We start from the raw sequence: 6247 nt of genomic DNA, 5'->3' as shown, positions 1-6247 counted from the left end.
CTTTCCAATTATGTTGCTGTGTGTTATGAGAAAGATGCGATGGATAACACAGCTCCAGTACCTAGGTCTGGGTCTCAGCTATCAGTGCTCATTGCTTATCCACTTTCTTGACTTCTCTAAGTCTTAGTTTACTCATCTATTATATGGGAAAACTAATAGCAATAATAAAAATAAAAATAATAATAACACAGGCCCTACTTACCTCGTAGAGCTCTTATAATGTCCAAAACCAGAAAGCATTTTATAAGCTACTAAACACTATATGGGTGCGAGTTGTTATTATTATTACCGGAACTTCAACAAGTTACTTCTTCCTTCTAGAGCTCCATTTCCTCATCCATGAAGTGGAGCTAATTATACCTGCCCTTCCTGCCTAGCTGAGTTACTGTAAAGAATGAATAAGATAATGCACATTTAAATGCTTTGTAAACTATAAAATAGTACGCAGCTATAAGGGGTAATTATTTAGGGGCAGAGAAAAGCCTTCAAAGTACCATGGGGTTTGGACTCTCAAATATGTGGGTTGAGGTCCCTGCTCTGTCACTCTGTGTCCTGGGTGGAAGCTGGATCTCAGGGGTGCCATGGTCCATATCTAGCACATATTGAAGGCTCAGTGCCTGTCCAACATGGAGTGGGCCCTGCAAGAGGTGGCAGCTTGCTACTGCTCAGCCCTGGCCCAGGTACAGTATCTGGAGCCTCTTACCCAGCTCAGAGAAGCTTTGCTTCCTCATCAGTTCGATAGTAATCATTTTACCAGCCTCTTGTGATGCTATACCATTTAATTAATATTTACAGGTGTTTGGAGATCCTCCTTTGAAAAAACAAGGTAATGTGCATTGATTCCTAAGTGGATGTTGGTGTCTTGGGACCCTGAAAATGTCCATACCTTCCACCTGGCTGCTCCAAATGGCTCCAGGCTCTCAGTTTGGGCATTAGTTTTGGTGCTGGGAAAAGCTGAGCTCCACTCTCTCAGCACATCAGTCTAATCTTTCAGCTCCAAGTCAACCAGGGACACACAGGAGAGTTCTTGATCCAAGTTGCCTTGGCCCTGCTGTGGACCATGCTAGAAAGTGTATGAAACAAATGAAATAAATCCAGAACTGTAGCTCCAGATTTGCCCTCACTTGTCTTAACTCAATTGCCCTTGGCAGGCAAGCAGAGACCTTTAAAACCAGCTGAGAGTCCAGGTCAGAGATCAGGACTGGGAGAAGTCCTGCCCAAGGCTGCTCTCCACAAGACCAGGCCTGCCCACAGCCCACAGGAGGCAGAGAGGCTGGACAATGGAGTGTGGATCCTGTGTGTCTGGTTCAGAGCTCCGCTGAGCCCCTGCCTTTCCTGGCCTTGAGAGGCTTGGTGTGAGCTAGTTACCAAGACTACAGCTAAACTTCCAGCGTCACTGGATGGAGTCAAAGTTATTCCTGGAATTGTTATAGATCCACACCCTTACATTCCCAGAAGGTTTCTGGTGGACAGAGAGAGCTGAGTTCCTCAGCACGGTGCATGGCTGGGAGCACCCTGGTCATGAGTCTGGGAGCATCTGGTCATTACACCTTTGGGGTCAGTGGGTCCCAGAGCTACCTGTTGTTGGGAAGCCCAGAAGGATGCAGCCTTGTTGTTTAATGCATCAGAATTTTGTAAGTATGCAAGCAAAACTAGCCTGTATTCTGCCCACTCAGATAACACTTTTGAAATTATGAAATAATGTCAAATTGAAATAATGATAACGCATTCATGTAGCACAGAAATGCAGATAAAATACAGTGTGAAAAATATGCCTCTCTTTCCCCTACATTAGACACTGCCTCACTGGAGGTAAATTATTACAACTTTCTTATCTATCCTTCCACAGAGTAGGGTTTGTTTGCTCTCCAGCAGCTCGGGGTCTGAGTCTGGTCTGGGCCTCTGCTCTCAGCTCCTTCCACCACCTCCATCAGGTTCAGTTTCCAGGAATCGGCCTCCTTCCGACCCTTGTAAGCTACGCTGCTGACTGCCACAAAGCTTCACAGGGAACGTTCCATCTTCTCCAAGCGCTCTCCCCACGGATGCGGCCTTCCTTGTGGTTCCCTCTCACGCTTTGTTCAGGTCCCTGCACAGAGGTGGCCTCACGGGAGAGGCCTTCTTAAACTACCCTACTAAGAGGCACTCCCTTTCATGCCTTGTTCTCACTTCCTGCTCCCTCATCCCGCTCACCACTTCTCAATGCTACATTATAAGTGCATTGCTTATTTGGTTTATTCCATCTTATTTTAACTGATCGTGAAACTCACGATCAGATGCGCTCATGAAGTATCATAGTAGTCAACATATGTGTGCACTGTTTAATGTTTAGGTCAGGTCAGACTTATGTATTGTCATTTCTTCATGGCAAACACATTCAACAGCCTTTCTCTTAGATTTTTGGCATACAGCACACTGGGATCATGTGCTGTCACCTACTGAGCAGCAGCACACCAGGGCACCTTGGCCTATCTCGCCCTGACCCAGTGCTTCCTGACCAGCCTCTCCTCCTGCCCCCTCCCTCTCACAGCCACCCCAGCCTCTCACAACCACCCCTACACTCTCAAATTCTAGGAGGTCAACTCTTCTGCTGGCATTAGGGATTAATTCCAAGGCCTGGGGAGTAGTAAGTCCACACACAACATGTGAGCTACACCTCTTACTCAGGATCAACACTTTTATTTCCACGTATGAGTGAAATCAACACACTTGAACCTGGCTTATGTCACTGCACAGTCCCCAGCTCTAGCCACAATGTCTGAAACAACTGAAAGCCAGGTGTGGTGGCACATGCTTGCAATCCCAGCACATAGGAGACAGACGAGAGGACTGCCTGGAGTTTAAGGCTAGCCTGAGCCATATAGTGAGCTCAAAACCAGTGTGAACTGTACAGTGAGATCCTGTCTCAAAAATTATTTTTTTTAATGAAAGGACTTCATTCTTTCTGCAGGTGACTATGTACCATATTTTCCTTTCACACTGGTGGACAGGAGTTATTCTGTATCTTAGCTAATGTGAATAATGCTACTAGAAACACAGAAGGACAGATGTCTCTATGCCTTATGGATATCATTATCTCTGGATATACACCCAGGAGTGGGGTTACCTTGTCTCCTCTATAAGATTATGAGTTCCAAGCACTTGATCTGTGTGATGTCCTTCTAGCTCCTTTACACCCTAAATGCACTTGGAGGGTCCCAAGCACCTAAGATGCTCAACAAACACCTGCAGAATAAGGATCTCTCTTACTTACAAAAAAGATCATATGACCCTGGTATTCTATTGTAGAACTGAGCCATCGTTTATGTAGCAAGCATCAACTAGTAAGGACAGGTAAGTTATTTATCCTTTTCATTATCGCAAGCACACAACTATGAATATCCTTGGGCATAGTTCTTTCCATTTTTCTGTGAGAAGATCCTGCAGGTAAATGAATGCCGACCAGGGCACTGTTAGTTTAAAAAGCATGTCCACTTCACCTTTGCCAGACATTACCATGCTGACGTCCGTCTGCACCCAGTGTAATATCAGCAGAAGGAAAAGGAAGTAACTGTGTCCCTTGACCCTCTCTGCCACACCTCATCATTACTGACAACATGTTAGGTCACAAGACGACACCAGAGTTGTTTCCCTTACAGTTCTTTAATCCTAAAAGAGCAAAAGAGATTGGATATTCTTTTACATGTTTAATCCTTTTTTCATTTCTATTTCTGCACACTGACAGATAACATTTTTTTACTTCACACACACACACACACACACACACACACACACACATACACATGTTATTGTTTTGGCATTTATGTTGTGATTTGCCTTTGCAGCTTTGTGGGTATTTTTTTTAATTTTATTTAGGATAGGGTCTACAGGATCTCACTGCATAGATTGGACTTGTAGTGATCCTCCTGTTTACAGCTTCCCAAGTGCTGGGATTACAGGCGCACACCACCATGCACAGTCTCAATCGGCCAGTCAGTCATTTCAGTGCGCCCCGCAGGTGGGACCACTTGGCGGGCCCAGGATCGAACTCGTAGTCCCTGTGTCTACCTAAGCAGGCACTATAATCCACTGAGCTATTTGACAGGCCCATTTGTGGGTTTTTTTGTTTTGTTTTGTGTTACTATTTCTGTTTCTTAAGGAGGTTTTTGTTTGTTTTTACTTTTACATAACTAAATTCTCATTGTTTTCTATTGTGGGCTTTTATTTTGTATGTGTTTTAAAAGTATACCCCCAGGAAACTCTCACAAGTACCAATTCATGAATCTAAGCTCCATAACTCTGATTTAGTGGTCTCAGGGTGAGTTAGGGCAGGAGGATCGCTCCAGATGTGCGGAAACCAGCAAGCAGAGTTCTCAGCCAGGGCTCAGCTGCATCTTAATCCCTGGTACAGGCTGACAGGGCTGAAGGATCAAGACTCTCAGAGTCAGCAGGATCTGGATGGAGCTCATGGGCATTCCAGAAGCACCTACACCCAAGCTAGGGACCTTGAAGGCCAAACACAGAGAAGAAGCTTGCATCCCCATCCTGGGGTCCAAGGAGCAGGCATCAGCTTGAGCTCCCGGGTCCCTAGGGCTAGATGTCTGTGGTTCATATTAGACACAAGTACCATGAGACCTAGCCCACTTCTTCCCTGCCTGCTCTCAAAGATGTCGGCCACACAGGGCCTGGCCGGGCTGCATTCAATGGCTCTCAAGGCCATGGTTGAGAATTAAGTTCAGAGGAAACTGACCCAAATCGTACTCTGCCTTACCATGGCGGTTCCAGTTCTTGCTTCCTAAATCAATTCTTAGCATGAGTGGTTGGGCGCTGAGAGACAGCCAGGCATGCATCTAGTGAAGCATCCCCTCTCTACCAGTTCAAGGGAGCAATAGATTGGAAGACTGGCAGGAGGCCATGGGACAGTGGATTTCCAGTAGGAGAAATAGGTACCAGAGTCACTCCTTTGACTGGATGTAGTCAGCCATGAGAGGAGGTGTCAGGCCTGCATGTACAGAGAAGGAGGCATCCAACCTGTTAGACAAAGTAAAGACATAGCCTCCCATCAAACCAAGGACTGATTTCCACTCTATGAAACCACACTCCACCCCTTAATGGATGAGTGACTTCCGGCAGCTGATTAACTTTCTGAATCTCAGGGTCTTCACTGAATGTCAAGGCAAGTAAAGCACAGTCCCCAAATATCCTTGAATACAACACCCATGGCTCTTTTGCCCAGCCTAGCTAGCTAATAGCATTGAAAAGAAGTTGGGAGAGAGGCTGGTGAGATGGCTCAGTGGTCTAAAACACCTACTTAGAACAAGCTTAGCAAAACACAGGGACTGTGGTTCAATCCCCCAGCACCACATGCCAGCCAGCCCCGCCTCCAGGTGGGCTGAGCTGGCCACACACACACACACACACACACACACACAATAAATAAATAAAACTAAATTTTTTTTTTAAAGTTTAAAAAAAAAGAAGAAGTTGGGAGAGCAGGCAGGCCCACAGTGGGCTGCAGATCATTGCAAACAATGGATGAGCTTTAGTTGATCTCTTTACTTGAACACAAAAAACCCTGATAAAATTGCACACTTTAACACCTGCAGTGAATACCAGATAATGGAAAAGGGACCATGCTTCACAATAGAATGAGAAAGGTGGGGTGGGTGGGATTGGGGCTTGGAAAGTGATAATTAGAAGTTTCTGGGGGCACAGGAGGGGAAGAGTGTGTGCAAAGTCCTGTGGCAGAAGAGAGCAAGGTGCATCCTGAGAGCTAAGAGAAAATGAGGAGGCCTGGGTTGCAGATGGCATGGGGAAGTACTACAGAAGCGAAGCGTACTGATCAGGCAGATGAGGCAGGAAATATGGGTATTCCCAGAAGAATACTAGGAAGCTGTTGAAGGGATTTCAGCAAAGGAGTGATAAAGTCACATTTGCATTTTGTGTAAATTATTATGGCTGTCTTGCAGAGAAAAAGTTGCCTCCAAATTCTTCCTAGAAATACCTAATTTTTTTCTGCCTTCTAAATCACAATCCTTTTCCACACCACTATCATCTCTCACAGACCTGTAGGTTCCACCTGTTTCCAACCTTTCTGAATCCACTGGTGCCCGGTGCTACACTCCCAGCTTCCCAACACACACCCATTGAGCCTCCTACAAGGCTACAGAAGTGGTTATTTAAAACATAAGGTAGGGACTGGGGTGAGAGCTCAGCAGTCTAAGTGCCTGCCTGTGAAGTGCAAAGACCTGGGTTCAATCCCTGGTACCAC

Source organism: Octodon degus, unplaced genomic scaffold (genome assembly GCF_000260255.1).
Source record: "Octodon degus isolate 3935 unplaced genomic scaffold, OctDeg1.0 scaffold00212, whole genome shotgun sequence".
Taxonomy (NCBI): domain Eukaryota; kingdom Metazoa; phylum Chordata; class Mammalia; order Rodentia; family Octodontidae; genus Octodon; species Octodon degus.
Note: the sequence above shows the minus strand (reverse complement) of the source record.